Raw genomic sequence first — 25,206 nt, 5'->3', positions numbered from 1 at the left:
ATTGTTGATTTAGAGACGTGAATCAAAACAGTGAGTGGCAGACTATATATGATTTTAAGTATCTGGAATAGCAGTATTTATGAAGCAAATATACTAACAAAGACAGTAACCCTAAATAAAAGTAAAAATGGCCCCTGAAAACAGGCCAGAAAGGGTATCCATCATGATTATTGGATTACCTGAGTTAGTTCTTGACAGGAAACTATGATACTTTTCTGAAAAAAATAATAACTGAAGTTACACAGCTCTCTCCCCATCTAAGCGCAGCAAATGAGTGAGTGCAGAGAGTGGAACTGAAAAACAGTAAAAACACAAGCATCATGGGTACATAATGAAGGTCATAGAATCATCTTGAACAAGGAAATAAGCAATTGCTAACAGCTGCAATTACAAAGGGAGTCACTTGGATACCATTCGCAGCTTCCTTTACAGAGCATTATTCCCATGTACTTATATACCTGTTAAAGCTGATGGCATAATGTAATTCAGTGATCACACAAATGGAGCACAATATTATGCTTATATTTACAGCTATTTTGGTACTGGAAATAGAAGACGGATGTCTACTATCATTTTGATCATTAGAGTTAATAAGTTTTTTGATAAAGTCATACAACAATGCAACTATGTTCAAAAGCAGGGATTGTAGGGAATAATCTATGAGAAAGAAATAGAAAGCTAATTGTTCTGTTGATAGATCCTCGTTGAAAAATGAAAAGTTTAAAATGTGGGACGAGAGGGCATGCAGAGGGAAGATAGGAGTTTCTTACTCAAGAAGCATAGTCAAGCCAGTAAAACCTGATTAGATTTTTTTAGGCTGTTTTGACATTGCCAATAAGTATTTCTTGACAACAGAGAACATATAGCTTCTGGGCAGTACTCCTAAAAACTTGCCTAATACAGCTAAGAAGAGCTGAACAGTAATCCCTAGTCAGGCATGGAATAAACAATATTTGTTGTAGTGATAATTCTTGAAATATTGGTTGAAAGTGAAACTTACTGTATTTAAAATTCTTTGTAATGGATTAACTGGTTATATTTTACCAGGTCTAATCTTGTGAACTTTTACGATTCTCTGAAACAGATTAACAAGCTTTATATACAACAGCTCTAATCTTATGGACTAGTGAGGATTGTCACAGACTAGTCTGTACTGGAAGTGTCAGTTGAGTTGGGTTTTGTCTTTGTAATTAGAATAACAGGTTTTATCTGGCAAATACCTCAATGTCACTATGGTAATGTGCTCATTTACATAATAATTGCTTAAAAAGTTATACCTAAAGTGTATCTGCTCAATTTATAAATTCTACAACTCATACGTTCCAGGGTGCTTAAGTTCTGCTGTAAGGCAATCTTCCTTTGAACTACTGTTTACCACCAGTAAACCAATACATAACAAATACCACATAGCTCTCAACTGTCCAGATTTTTGCATTATACTTTTTTTCTGTTCCTCATAAAATTTTGGTTTTCTGGCAAATCACTGGCTAATTATTGAGGATTGAATTCAGAAAATAGGCAGTGGCGTCTCCATATTCATAAAGGATATGCACACCTCCAGACTAGTAGCCCAGCATAATGCATCAGAGATACTTCAGGTACAACTAACAGTGGTTAAAATTGTGATTCAGGTTGTAGCCTGCTATAGGTCCCCAACCATGTCCCAAGACTCTCATTCCACATTCCTTAGCATCCTGGAAACTATTAGAGACCAACCCAACGCTCTAATACTGGGTGACTTCAACTACCCCTCCATCAACTGAGAAAACTACTCATGCAGCAATGCACTTGCCCAACGCTTCCTGGAATTCATTAATTCCAATGCACTGGACCAGCTAATTCTTACCCCCACTCGAGGAAGCAACATCTTTGACCTGGTTATTACTAACATGGGCAACACCAATAGTCAATTCCTCCCTGGTTGGATCCGACCAAAAACTAATCACCATGGAAATCCACATCTCACCCACACCACCAGCAAATGTAACCATCATGAAAAACTTCTCCAAAGCTGACTTTGGGCTCCTAAAAACAGAGGTGGCTAACTTCACGGCACCCATGTAAATGGAAAATAGGTGCATGACCACCGAATCATACACCAATGCACTGTATGAACACATGCATAAATGCTTGGAACTAGCCATACCCAACAGAACCAAGATGCTCTCCTCCAAAAAAAGGAAGCCAATATGGTGGTCCCTTGCTATTAACAAACTCCACAACAGAAGGAAGAAACTGTTGCAGAAAAAGGTGAAGTCCCAAGACTGGAAAAACTCCCTCATTAGCCTCAACAAAAAGTTGAGATCTCTCATCAAAATTTCTAAAGCTAGTTATGAAGGCAGAATTGCAGCAGACACTAAAAACAACCACAAAGCCTTCTACAGTTATATCAAGAATCTCCATGGCAATACTCAGATTTGCTCTGAATTACTGCACAATGGTACCCCTATACTGAGCCAACAGATATCGCCAACATACTGGCTGACAGATTCAGTGCCAACTTTACCCCTCTCTCCCTCTCTAAAGGACCAATCACAATACCAGAAGAATGCCAGGCACCTAGCTTTACTGCAGTACAGGTTAATATCCCTGTCTGTTTTCTACATAAACTACAAAGTGAACTGACACCACATCTGTGTGCCCAGTTCAATCACAGCCTCACCTCAGACTTTGTCCCTACAGAATGGTGCACTGCTACAGTCATCACTCTCCATAAAGCGGGAGCAACCACAGACCCTGGGAATTAGTACCCCATTAGTCGGACGAGTCTGTTATGTAAGACTATGGAGCACATAATCATGGACCTAATTAACAAGGATATAGGGAATCTCCAAACTCTGGATCCCATGCAATTTGGTTTTGTGAAGGGTAGATCATGCCTGCTCAACCTGGTTGACATCTTTGAATTAGTCACCAGAGCTGTGGATGAGGGCAAGGCAGTTCATACAGCCTGCCTTGATCTGGCCAAGGCCTTTGATACCATTCCCCATTCAGGAATTATTGATAGACTCACCAAACTAGGCATCAACTAGGCAGGTTGCAAATTGGCTCACAGATAGAACCCACAGTGTGAAAGTAGCAGACTCCAAGTCAACAAGTCACGAGTGGAGTCCCACAGGGATCGGTCCTGGGTCCTCTACTGTTTGGCATCTACTTCTCAGAAGTCCAGGCCAACACAAAGGGACTCTGGCTGACTAAGTCTGCTGACGATTGCAAGCTAGGAGCCATTATTAACTCCCCAAGTGATGTCGAAATCCTACAGAAAGACCTCACTGAGACTAGCTACTAGTGTTGACACCATGGCCTTAAGCTTAATGCCAAAAAATGCATTGTCATTCCCTTTGGAAAAAACTCAGTTCCCACTAATTACCACATTGACGATAGCTCACTGAACACTGAAGGTGTTATAATAGCTCTGGGGACACAGGTTGACAGCAACCTCTCCTTTGACCACCACATTTCCACTGTGGTCAGAAAGTCCATCTATGTGGCACATGTCATTACCAAGGGTTTTGCATCCAGGAAGAAAGAGGTTATCATCTCTCTCTACTCTTCCCTCATTAGACCAATCATCGAGTATAATGCCCTATTTGGCATGTACCTTACTAAACACCTGCAACAGCTGGAAAGGCCAAGGCCACAAAAGTACTTCACAGAGAGGATACTAGGCCTTAAACACGTGCCCTACATGGACATATTCAAAAATTCCAACTATTATCTGTCTCATATCGCCTACTTAGAGGCAATCTCTGCTTGACTTACAAAGCCATGTCTGACCCAGCCCTGTTAGAAATGTTACACCTAAAGAAATCCCAATCCCTCTGCACCACACACTCCAGGGACCTCAACCTCAATACCACAATCAACAGAACATGCTGGAGGGACAGGTTCATAACCCAGAGACTGCTCATGCTCTGGAATAAACTTCCCATACTTGTCAAGCAGAACACCTCAATGGTCCTTTTTAAGAGAAATCTTGATGAGTGGATGGGAAATAGAAAGTTCACCCTGGAGATCACTCCAGTGGCACTACTTGACAGAGGCACCTGGAACTAACGGTGGCATGATGCCAGGGCACTTTGATGGGATAGGCTTGTAAAGACCCCAGGGCTGTTGGCCTAGTACACACCTATGAACCTATGAACCTATGAACCTATGACTGAGATTTGAGTTTCAGACTTCATACTCATCAGACAATCCATGCTAATGCAAACCCTTTCATTTGATCAACTTTCTAAGTTTGTAAGAGCAATATTTAAAAATTGTCCCTATTTTTAGGTCTTTGTCCCCCCATTTTTATGGCTTTGTCCAGATTTCTTGCTCTGAGAGTTGAGAGGTATAAATACCAGTATTAATTTGTTCTACCAAGACAAAGAGAAAGCTATCAATATCTCACTTTTGGAACTGCTGTACATCAATGGGATGCACCAGTGAAATGTAATATATTACAGGCACATCTATTAAGTGACTACAAGTACTAGAATCATGCTATCACTGTTCAGTTTATTGGTCCCTTTTAAATCTTAACTTTGGAAGTGAAAGACAGCTAGCACTACTTACCTTCCTCGGTATCACAGTATCACTTCAAGCAGGCAAAATGATTTATAAAACTAAACTTACTACAGCTGTGAGGGAGCACTTGCCAGTCTAGAAAGACTTGCAGACAAGGTAATTAAGAAACATTTTCTACGTATGCACACAAACTATCTTGTGAAACAGCATCCTGTGATAATAGTCAGAATAAAAGCACAGCATAACCATGAAGCAGTAAATTAGCATAAAGTTAGTACAACATGGCCTAAAAAGGATTAGGTATTCATGACAGTCAATTCAGTGGTACACAATGAAACTTTGCAGTAACAATTATGACTATAGCTACACTGCCCAACTGACTGTACTATAAGCAATCATGTGACCTAAAGAAAAGTAACAGCAAGTCATCTTGTCCAGTACTATGCATGTTCCAGTGTACAGTGAAGTGCTCGACAGCTGAACAAGAGTACAGTGGGCAGCCCATACAATTTAAAAAGGTCAAAGTTTGGGCAGCCCATACAATGTCAAGAGATCAAAGTGCCAAATCATTTTATCATGTAAACAAGGAGGAAATGAAGAGACTGTACAGGAAGAAACAGGAAAACAGTGGAAGACAAGGAAGGGCAACAGGAAGTGAAGGGAATATTAGTGATCTGGAAAGGAATGTATACCATGTTTTGGATACAGGTGCACATTTTTTTTTTTAGTAAACATGGGTAGAGGAGCAAGTAGCAAGAAAAAGAATAGGTATGGTGAAGTATGAGGGGAAGGAAGGAGGAGGTAAACACACACATAACACAAAGACTGACAGGAGAGGTAGAAACAAACAAGGGTGTCAACAATAGAGAGACATGGAATGACACTGGACAAACAACTGCCTCCTTTAATAAAGATTGAAATAACCCTACCAGAAAAGAGACAGACAATATCTGATAAAGAAGCAGACCTAGAATATAGGGACATGATAAGGCTAGCTTAGTAGGATACGGATCCAAAACTCAATAAGCTATATACATGGAGAACAACAAAAGTTCCGTAATTCGTCATAACTGGGGATACTGAAGTCAAACCAAAAGAAAAAATGGAGATATCTACCAGGAACAAATTCTCTGCTGGCACTATATTAAGGAGACCTGGCTTGATTAAGGTAACCCTGGCATGGAAAAAATATCCAGTTCACATTCCTCAGGTATAAAATATTTCCGACTAAGTAAAATCGTCTGGACTGCATGTGCAGTTTGCAACCATGAGTTAAGTTGCAGCCTGGCATTCTGTATATGCAGAAATCTCCTGACACAAGGGCATTGATTTCTTTTGACATCTTGTTCTCCTGTTAGTATGAGTGATGTTAACTGCTCTTCAACCTACATCCAGTCCTCCTCAATTCACAATGTTCAGGGTCAAGCTAAGGCCGTCATCACTAAAAATGGATGAGGTACGCACAGGTTTGGGATAAGCAAATCAACATGGCCATGAGAGCCCTGTAATAAGTCTCATACAGGTCTTGGGTATCTTTAGCACTGCCAGCTTAAATGTTTTGGTACAGCATGCTGGTCATATTACCTGGAATGAGCAGATTTCAATTTCTGAATGCATCAAACTCAGATCAGATAATCCCCCCTTAATATGACAATCTTGAGAGAAGAATGAAATTTTTTTTTAAAGTATTCAGTTGTATTTATTACTGCTGGTAGTAACTTGATTAAAGTGTAGCTATCATTTCTAAGTCTTTTGGATTAAGCACTTGGGCTTCAGACCAGTTGTTTTACATTAGGAAGGTTTGTGGCCTGCACTGTGGTGGCAGGACAGGCAGCTTACATCCTTCTAGGTTAGGAACTGCTGATTGAGAGCTCAGTGTCTGTTATTCTAAAAGTGTATTAGTTCTGGTTTAAGCACTTGGGCTTCAGGCCAGTTATTTTACGTTAGGAAGGATTGCGGTCTGCACTCTTGTGGGAGGAGAGGCTGGACTCTGCCCTTCTGAGCTGAATAAGCGACTTTCTTGATACTAAGTATAATTTTGTTGCTTTCCACATCTGAATACCTAGCGACTGTATTTAGCCTGCCTTTCTGTTACACTGAAGCTGTTTTACTGCATTTAACTTAATATTGCACTTGGAATCCTTGTTTGTTACTATTTGACTGTATTTGTAGCAAATTCTTCTGTGTAAGCTGTAGTAGCTGATTCATAGCATTTATAAGTGTTTGCTGTACCTGTTTCTGCCTGTACTGTGAAAAAAAACACAAAAAAAACAAAAAAATATCTCTTGTTATGCCTGCTTTACTAGTTTAGTCCAGTTTCAGAGTTGCTGATTCCTGGGCTTTGGTTGTAGTTCCTGTGTACTGTTTCCTTGCCTTATTTGGGGAGAGGAAGTTACCTTGCTTACCAGTGGGAGTGGGAAGCATTGAGCTGCCTTTGTCCAGTTTTGTGAGGTTTCAGCCAGTAACTAGTAGTTTATTGGTCGCTTTGGGCCAGTTTCTAGCTTTTTCCAGCCCCTGGTATAAAACGCGTAAACAGCGTTAGCGATTTAAGCGGAGCTGCCACTGTTGCACACTAGGGCAGCGCCCGGTTAGGCAGGTTTAAACTATTCGGCTACCTAAAGTCCACTCTTCAAATTTTCCCTTAAAACTACCTTCCTCGAACTATACTACTGATCTAATCAGCTTATCCTATAACTAAAAGATCATCTCCACTTGACTCCAAGTAGACTATTCTCTATCTGTTAAACCTAGCACTTGCTCCTACAGTACTTATTACCTTGATACGGCACTCTTGTCATAGATAGTACCCCAAAAAGGTAACCCCATTTCTCGGTCACCCACGTCCCCTGAATCTTTTTTAAGTTTTTGTCTATCCTTCTAGCATGTCGAGGGATCAGTTGCTAGTGTCCTCTCCTGCTCAGCTGGTGAACCTGGGAATACTGAGGCAATGTTACAATTGCCTCATGTACACAGACAACCCTCTCCTCCTCCCACAAAACACAAATACATGCGAGAGATGCAACTATACGGCCAAACTGGAGGCTGAGCTCTCTCAACACAGGACTGGCAAGACCAGTCAGGAGGAGAAGGTTACCACACACACTATAGACCCAGTCTCATATAGCACCATTACAACCTCAAATCATACACATAAACACACAAAGACATACTGGAGGCTCTGATCAAAAATCTACCAAAACAGCAGAGGCCACCAAAGCAGACACCCAAACAACCACCACCTCAGAACACAACACCTGCAACACATAGACCTCACAGTCAGAGTGTCAAACAGTCACAGCCCTTAAGGCCAAACACAATGCCAGACACACTAGTCATTGGTGACTCCATAGTCAGACACACTGATGTCCCGCTCACCAGACTGAGTAAGGAGAAGGTCACAGTAAGCTGCCTGTCGGGCGCTAGAATCCGCCACATAACGCAAGCACTCAGGTCTCTCAACAGCAAGTACAAATATGACTCAGTCATTGTCCACGCTGGTGTAAACGACCTGAGACGCACTCCTTGGACTACATGAAAAGAGACATTGAGGAGCTCTCTGACTATGTAGCCCAGGCAGGTATGACCCTGACCTTGAGCAGTATCCTACCTTCACCAAGAGTGATGCCACAATACAGAGATAAGATGATCAGCTTTAACAATTGGCTTAAACACTGGTGTCATTCAAAGGGGATCCAGTATCTGTCTGCCTGGGATGACATGCTGGACAAGCCACGCTGCTTCAAGGGACGGCTTGCACCTGTCACCCTGGGATTCGGATATTGGCAAAGGCTCTTGCCACCCCATAGTGCCTTTTTAGGCAAGGCTCAAATTCTAAACCTACCACCCTAGAACACAAAAAGGAAAAAACTAAGGGTAATGCTGCTCAATGCCAGAAGTCTCAATCTCAAAATGCACGCACTCGAGGCCCTTCTCAGTATGGAGAACATCGATGTCTGTGCTGTGACAGAAACCTGGTTCAAGGCTCCTGAGAGCACCCCAGCGCTATCAGGTTTTACCTCATATCATGCGTTCCGCCCCAAAATCCGGACAATACCAAGAAAGGAGGGGGGGTATCCATATTCATTAAGGACACCCACACCTCAAGACTGGTGGCAACGCACGATGCATCGGAGACCATCCAGGTGCAATTAACCATAGGCAAGACTGCTCTGCAAATTGTAGCATGTTACAGGCCACCCTCACAAACTCAGGAACCTCACATGGCCTTCCTGAAAACACTAGAGGATAAATGTATCACCAAACACCATCATACTAGGTGACTTCAATTACCCTAATATAGACTGGGAACACTACTCAAGCCCAAACACCCTAGCCCAAAAGTTCCTGGAATTCATAAACTCAAATGCCATGGAACAACTAGTCACCATGGCACAAGAAGAGATAACATACTTGATCTCATCATCACGAACATGGGAGCACAATGTTCAACACCGGAAGTATACCCCTCACTGGTGAGATCAGATCACAAACTAATCTCGCTGGAGGTCCTCATCCCACCCCACCTGAAATAAAAAAGACCACAGTAAAGAACTTCTCAAAAGCCGACTTCACACTTCTAAAGACTAGTGTGGTCTCCTTTAAGGCCCCCGAGCTGGTGGAAAACAGTACTCAAGCCGCTGAATCACTTACAGACGCCTTCTACCAGCACCTGCAGGACTGCATGGATAAGGCAATCCCAAACAAAACAAAGACTCTTAGTACCAAAGGCAAGCGTCCAGTCTGGTGGACCCCAGCCATAAACAAACTCTACAATAAAAGGAGGAAGCTACTACAAGATACAGCAAAATCCTTAAAAGGTAAGACACCCTTGATCACTATAAGTAAAAACTAAGAGCTCTCATAAAATCATCCAAAGCAAATTTCGAGAGAAAAATAGCTAAAGACTCAAAGACAATCATAAGGCCTTCTTTAGCTATGTTAGACACCTAGGAGGAAACTCCCAGATATGCTCAGAACTAGTTCAAAATGATGTGAAGATTACTGATCCTACAGACATTGCCAACATACTGGCTGACAGGTTCAGTGCAAACTTCTCCCCCCCAAAAGGAGAGATATCTATACCAAACGATTGCAGCCCCCGAAACATCTCCAGCCCAAGTGAGAACTGCTCTCTCCAAAGCAAAAACACAGCATCCATGGGACCTGATGGTGTCCCCGGCTGTGTGCTCCACGAACTCAATGAGGAATTAAACCCACAGCTAGGACAGCTGTTTAATCAAAGTCTTACCTCTGGATACGCACCCAGGAGTGGCGCACTGCAACTGTGGTCCCACTTCAGAATGGCGGTGCCTCCACCGAACCTGGAAATTACCCGCCCATTAGCCTGACAAGCCTTATCTGCAAAGCCATGGAGAGGATCATAATGGACCTCATAAATAAAGACATAGGGAATTTGCAGACTTTGGATCCAACCCAGTTTGGCTTTGTCAAAGGCAGATCATGCCTTTAAACTTGGTTGACTTCTTGAAACAGTCACCAAAGCCATTGACGAGGGAAAGGCAGTCCATACAGCCTACCTCGATCTGGCTAAGGCCTTCGATACAATACCCCACTCGGGTATCATTGAAAAACTCATCAGCTTAAATGTTAACCCATACATCACAAGATGGGTTGCAAACTGGCTGAGTGACAGAACCCACAGGGTCAGAGTTGCTGGCGCCATGTCAGACTCAAAACCTGTCACAAGTGGTGTCCCACAGGGCTCAGTCCTGGGCCCACTCTTGTTTGGCATCTACTTTTCCAAGTACAAGCAAACACAGGAGGGTTATGGCTGACAAAGTTTGCAGATGACTGCAAACTGGGCGCCATAGTAGAAAACACATCTGACACAGATATCCTTCAGAAGGGTCTCACAGAAACGGATAACTGGTGCCAGAGCCACGGCCTGAAGTTAAATGCCAAAAATGCATAGTCATACCCTTTGGGAAAAACAAGGTTACCCCTAGCTACCAAATAGGTGGCAATCCACTGAGCACAGAAGAAGTTATCAGGGACCTGGGGACCCAGGTTGATAGTAGTCTGTCATTCGACACCCATGTAGCTAAAGTAGTTAGGAAGACTTTCTACATTGCCCACCTTATCATGAAGGGATTTTCATCTAGATCAAGGGAGGTCATAGTCTCCCTTTACTCATCACTCATCAGACCAATGATTGAGTACAATGCCCCATTTGGGATGTATCTGACCCGACACCTGCAGCAGCTGGAGAGGCCACAAAGTTCCTCACCAAAAGGATAAAGGGTCTCAAAATCTGTCCTATGCTGCCCGACTGAAAGAACTCCAGCTCTATTCAGTCGCTACCTGCTCAGAGGTGACCTTTGCCTAACATACAAGGCCATGTCAAACCCAGATTTGATGAATATGCTTCACCTCAAAAATCTAGATCCATCAGAGCCACAAGGGCGGAGACTTAAACCTCGACACGGCTATTAATAGGACGTGCTGGAGGATAGATTCATTACCCAAAGACTCCCTATGCTGTGGAACAAAATCCCGGTACATGTGAGGCAGAGCACCTCGCTGGCCTTGTTCAAGAGAAATCTTGACCAATGGATGGGAGATCGCAGATATACCCCAGGGATTACCTCAGTGTCACTGCTCGACAGAGGCACAGCAAAATAATGGGTATAGTTCCCCATACTAAAGGGGTGGCGTAAGCCACAAAACGATGGGCTAGGCTTGTAAATGCCCTCGGGCAGATAGCCTAGTATAAACCTATGAACCTATGAACCTATGAAATCACAAGCTAGGATTCACATATAACAATGACAGTGGGAAAAAAGTGGTTTTAGAAATAAAAAGATAGGCATTAATGTCGGTATACAAGATAGACATGGCCATTAGATAGTTGAGCATTTCTACATCAGCTGCTATGAATGAACGTAGATGTTCAGATGGTACAGCTCTTAATTACAAGAAGGAAATTAATATATACTCCCTCTGTTCACTTAGACAGAAATCCAGTTGCACAAAATCTGCCTTGTCCAAGACCTTACTAAAAAAAGAGAAATACAAAATAGTGCTAAAGTTATCCAGACAATCAGTATTTAAACAAACCAGTTTCAGGATATGATTGTAAGTTCCTCCCTTAATATACATATGCATATAATATATATCTATACATCAATATATATATATATATATATATATATATATATATATATATATATAGAGAGAGAGAGAGAGAGAGAGAGATAGGAAAAATTATTCTGTAAAGAGACAGTGATGATCTGGTAAAGATAATGACTTAGCACATCTGGAAGGAATAAATCAAACCTGGGAGGGCAGAATCCAAAAGTTAAGAAATTATGCACATGAAGAAAAGTAAAAGTTGGAATTTTCATTATAACTGGGGGTAATGAAGAAATCAAAGGGATAATGGAGACATGAAGTTAGAACCAAATCAACTCTCTGCTGACACAGTACTGATGAGGCCTGACCTGATTAAGGCAAACTTTACAGTGAAAGAGTGGCCTTTTCACATTCATCAGGAATACATTTTTTGTGACTAGCTAAGTAGTCTGAACTAAGTGTATAGCCTGCAGCTATTAGGGAAATTGCAGCCTAGGAATCTGTTCATTCCAAGATCTCCTGAGTCAAGAGCATTTATTTATTTTGGGAGTTTCTGCCTGCTAAGAGGATTAGCCATTATTTAGAGCACCTTTTCCTCCAAGTAGTGTGACTGATGTCACCTGTAGTTTAGCACACACCCAGCCCTTCTCAAGTCACATGTTCAGGGTCAGGCCAAAGCTATCATAGCTGGAGCTAGATGATGTATGCACAGCTTCAGGCTAATAAATCCAAAGTGGCCATAACAGACCTAGTATAAACCCAGGATAGGTTTTGAGTAGCTTCAGCATTGCCAAATTGAGTGGTTTGGTATAGCACAAGAATCATATTGTACAAGATTAGCTGATTTAAATTGTTGTATTGCTCCAAACCCAGATCAGGGAGTTTTATTGTGGATATCTCAATCTTGAATAAAAGAAGTAAGTGGTAGACCAAATCACAGGTTGTACCAAATGTCACAAGTATTGACGACTAGCTTGTGGCCATAACTATTGGAAGCAGTCATCTTCTTTCGGCTGTTCCCATTAGGGTTCGCCACAGTGGATCATCTGTTTCCATTTCGTCCTGTCCTCTGCATCATGCTCTTTCACACCAACCACCTGCATGTCCTCTCTCACCACATCCATAAACCTTATCTTAGGCCTTCCTCTTTTCCTCTTACCTGGCAGCTCCATCCTTAGCATCATTTTCCCAATATACCCAGCATCCCTCCTCAGCACATGTCCAAACCAACGCAACCTCGCCTCTCTTGCTTTGTCTCCAAACTGTCCAACCTGAGCTGACCCTCTAATATACTGATTCCTAATCCTGTCCATCCTAGTCACACCCAGTGCAAATCTTAACATCTTTAACTCTACCACGTCCAGCTCTGACTCCTGCCTTTTTGTCAATGCCACCATCTCCAACCCATATAGCATAGCTGTTCTCACTACCCTCTTGTAGACCTTCCCTTTTACTCTTACTGGTACCCGTCTGTCACAAATCACTCCTGACACTCTTCTCTACCCATTCCACCCTGCCTGTACTCTCTTCTTCACCTCTCTTCCACACTCACCATTACTCTGAACTGTTGATCCCAAGTACTTAAACTCATCCACCTTTACCAACTCTACTCCCTGCATCCTCACCATTCCTCTACCGTCCCTCTCATTTACACACATATATTCTGTTTTAGCCCTGCTGACCTTCATACCTCTCCTCTCTAAAGCATATCTCCACCTCTCCAGGGTCTCCTCAACCTGGTCCCTACTCTCTCTACATATCACAATGTTAGAAATAAAGTGACAGTTTTTGTTACTGGTATGCAAGACAAACACAGTTATTTATTAACATCAAATGATCATTTCTACATCAGCTGATAGGAATGGACATATCAGATGTATATGGAGGCATCAAGATGGGAAGGAACTCAATTACAGCAAGTAAATTAAAGAAATACATACTCTAATTAAGATATAATTTACTCCATTTTGCTTATGTGTTACCTTTAAAATATCTACTATGAATAACAGAGAAGCACATGTTGAAAATGAACATGCTATGAGCTCCCATCCATTAAAGAGAGCATAAGAGTTTATATTATTTAGATAATAATATAATAATATAAGATAATATAAGATTTAGATTTTTCTATGTGCTTTTTCTGATACTAAACATGTGGAATCCATGTTTTACCATGCTCCATTCTTTATTTCATCCTTTAGTCACATCTCTGCTGCTAAGGACTCCTTGAGAGATTTTTTTCAGAATAAGATTGTTTAAAAGCAGTCCTGCTAGCACTCAGCTCCATTGTTTTCCTGGAAAGAAAAACAGTCCTTTCTCAGCATTAACTATTCCTGAACAATGCATTCTGTTTCAAATTCAAGAATGACTATATTTGTCTGTCTTCTAACTGCAATATATTAATTTAATTTAGAAACATATTAAGAGAGATGCACATCGTTGGCTGCAGTGGTGTAGAGGTTAGTTTTGTCACCTCCCAGCGAGGGGTTCTCCGGTTTGATTCTTGGCCAGAGTGCCTTCTGTGCAGTGTCTTCATGTCCTCCCTGTGGGTCAAGTGAGTTTTAAAGACATGCAGGTAGGTAATTGTGCCTTCTATGAAGGTCAGGCACAGAGCTGGCAACCTGACACCATAAAAACTCCATTGCCAATCAATCTGCAGACCGGTGATCTGCTGTGGTGACCCCTAAGGGGAAAAGCTGAAAGGCATTGTTATTGAGAGAGATGCACATTAAGGTATAGTGGTCATATTCTGAAACAAGTATATGAAAAAAAAACTTTTGTAGTTGGATATAACATCACTGCAATTTACATTACCGAATGATACAATTTTTGATGAAAAATGTTTATATATATATATATATATATATATATATATATGTAAAATATAGATCTAGGATGTTTGCTCAACTGAGCAAACGTCCGAATCCATAAAACCCGAACACACTTTAACGAAAGCGCTTTTATCGAAAAAGCGCTTCCGTTAAAACGTGTGACAAAAAAAACCACTACATTTACATTTTAGCAGGGTGGCTTCACCACCCTGCACCCCCCCACACCCCCTACTTTAATATTCTCCCTCTGAGACCGCACTACAGTGGAGAAAAGAGAAATTTGCAGTACCCACAGCATAGTACAGCCTCGGCAACAGTCATACTTATGCGAAAGTGCTTCTTCGGTGAAAAGCACTTTGACGTAAGTATGCCAGGCCGTTTGGATTTTGGTCATTTGCTCAGTCGATCAAATGTCCTAGATCTATATATCTATATATATATATATATATATATATATATATATATATATATATATATATATATATATATATATGTGTGTGTGTGTGTGTGTGTGTGTGTGTGTATTGCATTTTATTTTATTGATAAGGATGACAACATGTTTTATTTCTCAGAGCTAAAATTCCTGCCAAGACATCATGTATGACTGAACCCACAATGCCACACTACTTAAATTAATATATATGCTATTGCATTTCCATGCTAAATACCTCATCAGTAACTTCATATATCCTAGAAAAAGGCAAGTCTTCAGTTAGATCTTGTGGTTGGAGTACTCCACACTGTGAATTAATCCACAAAATGATGTAGTAATAAAGCCACAGTATAAATGAGATGTTCCTCTAAAGAAGCAAGTTGTTCTTGATGATCCAAAATGCTTTGTGGCTGTATGTATGTCATTGTAAGAATCCTGCCATAACATCATTTTGTAGGTGTGGTTATAGAAAAAAAATAAGTAAACAGTGACACTATAAAAAGCAATTAAATGAAAGTAAAAAGGAGAGCGTAAGGCAGATTAGATTTCAGTGTATTACAACTGTTTCACAGTTCTGGATATATCATCCGTAAGCCAAAGGCAAAAAAGTTTCTAAAAGTTACCAGTTAGACTAAAAGTTTTCAAGCATTACCAGCTCTTCCAAGCAGATTTTTTTAAGCATTACCAGCTTAGCAGCATCATATAATCGACCAGAACTTCCAAACTAGTGTTCCAAACAGTGCGATATTAACAGCGTTCCACTTCTCGGCCAATAAATCCCCTATTTGAAAACAGCAACGTTCGTTTCACCTTGTTTCACCAACAAAAACGGATCGACCAAGATAGTAATCCAAAAGCCTTATATTTATTTAAAATACAACAGATTGGCAAGCGCTTTCACCCGTAGGCTTCATCAAGCCACTTATAACTGATATACATTTCAAATGAATTTATAATGTAATTCAAATTAATGTCACTTCCTTTAATTAATACATCACTTCACCCACTTTTTCAAGCTTGCGCATTTTTATATATGTTATATTAAAAAAAATCTTTATGCAAAAGTTGCAATAAAAACGTAATCATTCTTAATAAGAATTACAAACATACTCTAGATTAAGATGAATACATATGTACATAGAGTAACTCAGCTATTTCACTTGTATACATCTTAGCGCTTTTCACGCACTTATATATATGCTAAATCAGCGTGTGAAAGCTGTATTAATATACAATATTAAATAGATATATTTGAATTAATATATCTATTTAACTCTATATATTAAACCTAGAAATGAGTATTATAAATTTATGTATATAAATAAACCGAATATAATCTAATACAAATGACAATGTGCACTGGAACTAAATAGTTAGCCATATTAAAAGCGGACATATATTACATACTAGGATACTGAGATGTCACAATATTATTTAATAAATAGATAAACATTTTTAGCAATGCTCACACAAAAACTTTTAAAAAACTTTTATAAGAAACTTTTATAAAAATATATATATATATTGTTAGATTATAATGTAAAAAACATTTCTTTCTACTAACTAAAAATTGGTATCAAATATTTAAGGCTCAATGGTGCCCCCATAATCACGTCCCTAAATTTCATTGTATAATATGTACCTAACAAAATGTCATTGTACTATCTACTATTCCTTGCTTATTTATCTAATGTATTTGTACATGTATATAGTAATCAATACTAGATTTATACATGTATATAGTAATCAATACACTTTACTTACATATATAATGCTTATAAAGAAATATATATATAATCTAAAATACATTGTATTCGCTAATTTCATATCAAATGTATAATAAGCAAAAACTAATCAATTCATTTAACTTTTATTCTTCTATTTTTCAAAATAGGTTTAATAGGGACCCTATCATTAAGTCCAGGTTCACGATCCACCCTAAGTTTAATTATCCACTTACTTTCATTACATTCAGTGGTATTGCGTATAGTACCTCTACGTATAGTGGGTTTATTGACATACACAGCTCTAAACTTAAATTTGTGTTCGATAGAGGTAGACGCTACATGTTTAGACAGTGCATTTTTCTCTGAATTTATCCTGATGTTATAGAGATGCTCCCTTACTCTATCTCTAAGCCATCTATCTGTCAGAAATGGACTTTGTAAAGCTCAAACGTCTTCAACTTCAAAGGCAACACTTTGAAGTCTGTGTGGAACGTTGAATTATACCTAGGGGACTTTGCATATTAAAAATGCCAACTACAGGCACTAAATATCCTGAACTATTGTACCAATGGCAGAAAATTAACATTGATACGAGTATACAATATATGACATTATTGAATAACTACTTCCTACCTGAAGAAAGAGCACTTAGGGAACAAGTAATGGAACAGCAGAAAAGTATTTACTCTATGTTCCCTAAACAACTTATAGATAAAAGTGTTGAAAAATTATTGGACAATGTCTATCTATTTGAGAAAAAGTTGTTGGAACAAAAAACAGAAAAAAATAAATAGAGATACCAGAGATTTTGCAAGGGGCCAGGTCTTTGCTTGGCCCAGGGAGGAGAAAATGGTTAATGTTAATACCTTTAAGAAAACAAATGATAAAAGGGGTACAAACATGGAAAGAAAAGATGAAAATATAGATGTATCCACGAAACAAGACAATTTGAATATAGATAAGAATAGTACCACTGTAGATGTAAACATCAATAAAGAAGTTAGTGGTATCTCGTGTAATGCAGTGACCACCAATCACAATCTAGAAACGGTGGTAGCAGATGTACACTGTGAGCACAGAGACACTTACTTAGATAATAAAGAAGTTGGAGATAGTGAAAACGGAGATGAAAATGTCCAAGTAGGAAGAACAGAAACAACTATGATAAATGGACTGGAACAAAATAAAGTAGATGCAGTAGTTAGGAGGAAAATTATAAACTTTAATATCATAGATACCACTGAAATGACCCCTTTCCCTATAGGAGAGAAATGGAAGGGAGGGGGCAGGGACACATCAGTGAGTCGGGGAAGACAAAAGAGAAGGTATACAGACATAGAACAAGTGGGGCCTACGATAAAAAAGATGTGGACCAAGAACGTCATTCATTAATATGGAATATATCAAGTAAAACATTGATACCAGAGGAAAAAGAAATACTTGAGAAAGGGTTAACCTTTATACCAACGACCAAAAGTGATATAACAGAAACTATAACTGATTTAAAGTTATTTGTAAGGAATTTCCAACTAAAAATAAGTCTAGGAGGAACATCAGGAATGGTAAATGACTGTACATTAAGAAAGCCTAGTACTTTCGTTCCCCAGTTACATCCCCTATTGGAAGCATATTCAAAGTTGGTAGAAGAGGAATTACATAGAAGTAGTAAACAAAAATCTAATAAGAACAGAATGAAAAAAGGAAATTTGACTTACAAAGCCCGAAAAACATTAGAGAAATTAAAAAATAACCCAGACATAATGATTAGGCCCGCTGATAAGGGAGGGCCTACTGTCATTATGGATATGGATAAATATATCTATAGTATGAATTTGATGCTAAGTGACAATAAATATTATACAGAGATTAGCACGATAGAAGTTGATTTAATTATTAATAATATCTCTAAGTATATGCAGTATTTATATTTAGAGGGACGAATATGTCAAGAACTATATGAATTTTGTCAAGTAGAAGAGCCTAAAATACCATGTATACAAGGGGTTCCAAAAATCCATAAAAATCCGATTGAACCACCTATGAGACCTATTGTATCCGGTAGGGGATGGGTTACGGAACCCCTATCATTATATGTAGAATCCAAACTTAGACCAGTGGTTGAGAAATATATATATATATATATATACTCAAAGATACTAAACAATTTTTAACCATGTTATATGACTTCATAGAAAAAGAAACTACAGTACCGAACTACTGGTTGGTCACTTTGGATGTAGTATCGCTATTTACCAATATTCCCAATATAGCAGGAATTGAAAGTATACGTCAATGCCTATTACAAGCTGATACTTATACTACATCACAAACTGAAAGTATATGTCATTTGATGAATATGATACTAAATAATAATGTTTTTACATTTAAGCAAAAAATATATATTCAGAAGGATGGCATAGCTATGGGCACATCATGTGCGAATAGCTACGCCAACCTCGTAATGGCTAATTGGGAAAATGAATACTTATTTGGGTTGGAATCTTATCAAAAATATGTTGCATTTTATGTTCAATTTGTGGATGATTTGTTCCTCATTTGGAAATCGGACCATGAACAGTTAAAAATCTTTGTTCAAGAGATTAATTCACTAACTGGATTTTTAAAATTTACAATGACGGCATCTCAGGAGTATATATCATACTTAGATGTATTTGTTGAGAAAATAATGGACGGGTACTTAAATACTGGAGTTCATCGCAAGGCATGTCATAGGAGTTCATACTTGCACAGGTCTAGCATGCACCCTAATCACATTTTTAAAAATGTGGTTAGGGGGCAGGCTATGCGTATGTCGAGATTGAACTCAACTGATACAGGGTATAATCAAGAAATTAAGAAATTAAAACAACAATTTGCTCAGAGATCTTATAAAACACGAGAGATAGATGAAGCCCTTGTTGACCTCGAGGAGTTAAGAAAAGGGAGAGCATATCCATTTTATGCTGATCAGAGCCAAATAATGGCAAATGGTGTAGAAAGAAATAGTGGTAACACTGAAAATATGAACGTAGGCATATACTATACACTAGATGTAGATGAAATCAGGGACGCATATAGTAAGTATTGGGAACTCCTACAGGTGGACACTGTCATCTCAGAAGTGGTAGGAAAGGAGCCCAAATTCATTTACAAAAATAAGTTGAATCTATATAGAATGTTATGTGGCCTAAATAGAGTTAATTATAAGAATAATAGTAAGAAAGAGTCAGTTAATACTAGACCATGTGGAAGATGTAAATTTTGTGACACTATAGATGAATCAGCAACGTTCATACACCCAGTAACTCAAAAATTGTTTAAATTTTACTGTGAGGCAGACTATGAAACTACACACGTGGCATATTTAGCCACGTGCCAGTTATGCCCAGCTTTTTATGTGGGTAAGACAGATAGACGGCTTAGAGATAGAGTAAGGGAGCATCTCTATAACATCAGGATAAATTCAGAGAAAAATGCACTGTCTAAACATGTAGCGTCTACCTCTATCGAACACAAATTTAAGTTTAGAGCTGTGTATGCCAATAAACCCACTATACGTAGAGGTACTATACGCAATACCACTGAATGTAATGAAAGTAAGTGGATAATTAAACTTAGGGTGGATCGTGAACCTGGATTTAATGATAGGGTCCCTATTAAACCTATTTTGAAAAATAGAAGAATAAAAGTTAAATGAATTGATTAGTTTTTGCTTATTATACATTTGATATGAAATTAGTGAATACAATGTATTTTAGATTATATATATATTTCTTTATAAGCATTATATATGTAAGTAAAGTGTATTGATTACTATATACATGTATAAATCAGGTATTGATTACTATATACATGTACAAATACATTAGATAAATAAGCAAGGAATAGTAGATAGTACAATGACGTTTTGTTAGGTACATATTATACAATGAAATTTAGGGACGTGATTATGGGGGCACCATTGAGCCTTAAATATTTGATACCAATTTTTAGTTAGTAGAAAGAAATGTTTTTTACATTATAATCTAACAATATATATATCTATTTTTATAAAAGATTCTTATAAAAGTTTTTGTGTGAGCATTGCTAAAAATGTTTATCTATTTATTAAATAATATTGTGACATCTCATTATCCTAGTATGTAATATATGTCCACTTTTAATATGGCTAACTATTTAGTTCCAGTGCACTTTGTCATTTGTATTAGATTATATTCGGTTTATTTATATACATAAATTTATAATACTCATTTCTGGGTTTAATATATAGAGTTAAATAGATATATTAATTCAAATATATCTATTTAATATTGTATATTAATAAAGCTTTCACACGCTGATTTAGCATATATATAAGTGCGTGAAAAACGCTAAGATGTATACAAGTGAAATAGTTGAGTTACTCTGTGTATATATGTATTCATCTTAACCTAGAGTATGTTTGTAATTCTTATTAAGAATGATTATGTTTTTATTGCAACTTTTGCATAAAGATGTTTTTTTAATATAACATATATAAAAATGCGCAAGCTTGAAAAAGTGGGTGAAGTGATGTATTAATTAAAGGAAGTGACGTTAATTTGAATTACATTATAAATTCATTTGAAATGTATATCAGTTATAAGTGGCCTGATGAAGCCTACGGGTGAAAGTGCTTGCCATTCTGTTGTATTTTAAATAAATATAAGGCTTTTGGATTACTATCTTGGTTGATCCGTTTTTGTTGGTGAAACAAGGTGAAACGAACGTTGCTGTTTTCAAATAGGGGATTTATTGGCCAAGAAGTGGAACGCTGTTAATATCGCACTGTTTGGAACACTAGTTTGGAAGTTCTGGTCGATTATATGATGCTGCTAAGCTGGTAATGCTTAAACATTTTAGCTAAGCTGGTAACGCTTAAAAAAATCTGCTTGGAAGAGCTGGTAATGCTTGGAAACTTTTAGTCTAACTGGTAACTTTTAGAAACTTTTTTGCCTTTGGCTTACGGATGATATATTCAGAACTGTGAAACAGTTGTAATACACTGAAATCTAATCTGCCTTACGCTCTCCTTTTTACTTTCATTTAATTACTTTGTTTCCAGAGGAGCGCATTTGAACAGCCAATATTTACATTTACATTTTTATTACTATAAAAAGCAAACCTAACACTATAATGTTCATTTTTTTTTTTTTGCAAAACGATTTGCAACTTTGACACAGGAAGTACAACAGGAAATTAAATTTACAATGGAAACAAAGGTGATTCTTAAAGTGACCAATATACTTTAAATTATTGCAGGAAATAATAGCATTTCCATTAAACATCTTGCATTTTCTCTCAAATTTATTTATATATGCAAACAAGTTTATCTATTCAAGTAGGGAATCAGAGTTAACTTAACCTTGCCTTTGTCATTCTTTGTTATACTGACTAGAATAAAAAATGCATTCATCCTGTAAATAATGTTGTAAACCAAATGTTAGTTAGTGTTTTAAAAATACATAATCCCCAGGATTCATGAAGCTTGGCGCAAGGACGGCGTTAGCCTTGCGTTGACCATGCGGCGTAGAGATGGAGCAGCAGCACCACATGCATATTAATGAAGGCACGCTGCCGCAGCGTCCATGTGCATAGAAAATGTGCGCGAGTGCAGGGGGCATGTCTAAGCACTGTATGGAGGCGTGAACAACCTAAAAAAACCTGACTAGTACAGCCTGCCTCTAATAGTAATCACTCCTGTCAGTGTCCTTGGATACTGAAATGTATGCAAAGCATACAAGACAGTTTCGTGAACACCAAAATAAAAAGTAAACACAAAGGCACATAGCTGAATATTGAGCCACCATCCCTCGAACAAATGACATTTAAAATCCCTTGCCCTTATTCCATTTTAGTGTTGATTGTTATACCAAGTGGAAGCGAAACGCAGCATGTTTGCATGCCGCTGCCCTTTGCTAAGCCTAGCCAAATGGTTAGGGTTACCACCTGTCCCACTTTGTGAGGGACTGTCCCTCTCTGGGCAGTCATGTCCTTACCAAAAATATTAAAAATGGCAAATGTCCTGCGATTGTAGGACATAATTATGTCCCATATTTTATGTAATAGTTCCATAAAATAGTTAATTCTGTATCTAAAATACCTAAATGTTACAAGAAACAGAATAAGCAACTAAACCGCTAAAAAGATAATCTGGCACTTAGGCATAAAAGTAAAGTACTCTCCTTTGTACTGACCGTGGGCATGTGTCAGCCTGTAAAATCTGATGTGTGTACCGAAGATGTCCCACTTTGGCCATTTGAAAAGGTGGCAACCCTACCAATGGTCAGAGCATTCGCTCATTATCTGCCCATTTGCGGTCCAGGTCATCCTTGTCTGGATGGCCCAAAGATGAATGGGTATTACCCGGGTCTACCTACCATGTCATGAAAGATAGGTATTTGTGTGTACCTATGTGCATGAAGTACAGCATGTGGAAGATCAAATATGCCAGGGTTGTCCTCACAACCATATTGGTACCAGAGATATGTAGAGTACGCAATGTCTTCTGTTGTCTGTGCCAAGGGCCATCAACCATATAAGGGATGGATGGTGTGTGTGGAATATGGGGGTGGGGGGGTGACGGCTAATGTAATAATTCGCCAAGGGGAGACTGGGTCGGATGCACAATAGGTGAACTGGAGGTGTACGAGTGAGCAAGTGGTTGAATCAGAAAGGAAACCAAAGAACAAACATTCACATCTGCAATACAACCTGACAGGCCATACTGCAGAACACAATCCCACAAACATATGAACATTAAAATGTGTGATACACACGTACAGAAATGTTACCGGCTCACAGCCACATAATGGTGTGGCCTGAACCGAGCCATCCAACCCCAACACGCCTGGATACATAACTGAATACCCATCATCCCCTCCACAGCACACCACCCCACTCTTGCTGAACATCCACCAAAACCACCCATACTCAGGCTGCTAGCTTGGCACAGCCATATCTGCACATAGTGCCCCCCTACCCACATCTAGTAGGCAGTTGCACCCTAGGCAGTCTCAGGCTTGCAAACTATGTATCCCATGCATGCATAACCCTACCACATTTTCAAATAGCTGGCTGAATGGGGTCCGTCATTTACAATTTTTGGACAACCCTCATAGGATAAGTGTCTGTTCTCAAGATTAGACTTTGTGGCATAACACGATGTCCACTCCTGTTGACATCCGGGCACTAGGGCTACCACCTGTCCCACTTTGCGAGGGACAGTCCCTCTTTGGCCAGTTTTGTCCTGCATAAAAATTGGAAAAATGGCAAATGTCCTGAGATATTAGGACAAACATATTTTCTATATTTAATGTAATAGTTGCATAAAACAGTTATTCTGTTTCTGAAACACCTAAATGTTAATAAGAAACAGAATAAGCAACTAAAGTACTACAAGCATAAGCATTTATGTAGGCAAAACAGTGAAGTTCTGTCCTATGTACTGGCTGTGGGTATGTTTTGCCTTGCAAACTATGACGTTTGTACAAAACATGTCCCACTGTGGGCATTTGAAAAGGTGGCAACCCTACCGGGCACAAGTCATATTAGCAGTACCTTACCACAACCCTGCTCAGCTTCCACCTGTTCCTGCAGAACCTACGACCCGGGATTAAACACCTGACCGTGGTGCACATCTCCCCACGTGCATTACTTGGAATAAATACCTTTCACATGTTCCCATGAAGCTTCCCCATAGCCATATTCCAAATAGTACATGTCCACAAATTGTATACACCACCCATGTTCCTCGTCGTAATGATGCACACAACCCCTGAATACAAACGGTACAGGTACCTCCCATATGCGGTTGTTCATATACATGGCCACGTATAACTCCAGATATGTAGTCATATATCTATAAATGTACATACTTACATTTGCATAGCTACACATCACAAATACATGCATATAAGTACTTGTCAAGTATGTGTCCAATTCATAAATATGTATACTTGCAAATGTATACATATGCCTCTCAGAAACATATGAACAGTAACATGTACTATACATATGTACACCAACCGACTGTCACATATGTTGCCAGTACTGTGGAATGCCTGTAGTAATGTCATATATCCTAATTACCATCCATACAGAATGTATCATGGATAGTTTAGTGGTAGAACCAGTGTCTATGCTGTTCCTGTTCCCGGGTCCAAGCCACCATGCAACGGCTGCTAATGTTAAATGATGCCCACAATAATGGCAGTCGGAAATAGGGTGATTATGGTGCCTCAGAGCAGACGTAAGCGGGTATGCGTGACGGTAACTGGCGGTCATTCAACAGTATGGGAAAGGTAAAAATGTATGTAGGTGTATATGCATGTGAAGGTACAGATAGATATATATATATATATATATATATATATATATATATATATATATATATATATATATATATATATATATATCTACATGAAGAATGAACATGGACACAATAAAGCAGTCCTAACAAATGTGAATGGAAACAGCAGGGGAATCCCCCATAGTATTTAGTGCTGTCTTATCAAGCCACCCTGAGGTGAGCAAACCTCTTGCATCCCCAACCACAGGTAGGATGCTAACAGTTGAACTAACTGCGTGCACA

The sequence above is a fragment of the Protopterus annectens genome, chromosome 5.part0 (assembly GCF_019279795.1).
Source record: "Protopterus annectens isolate FY-2018-M chromosome 5.part0, PAN1.0, whole genome shotgun sequence".
NCBI lineage: Eukaryota > Metazoa > Chordata > Ceratodontiformes > Protopteridae > Protopterus > Protopterus annectens.
The sequence above is the reverse complement of the archived record's forward strand: the minus strand, read 5'-3'. Positions refer to the sequence as shown.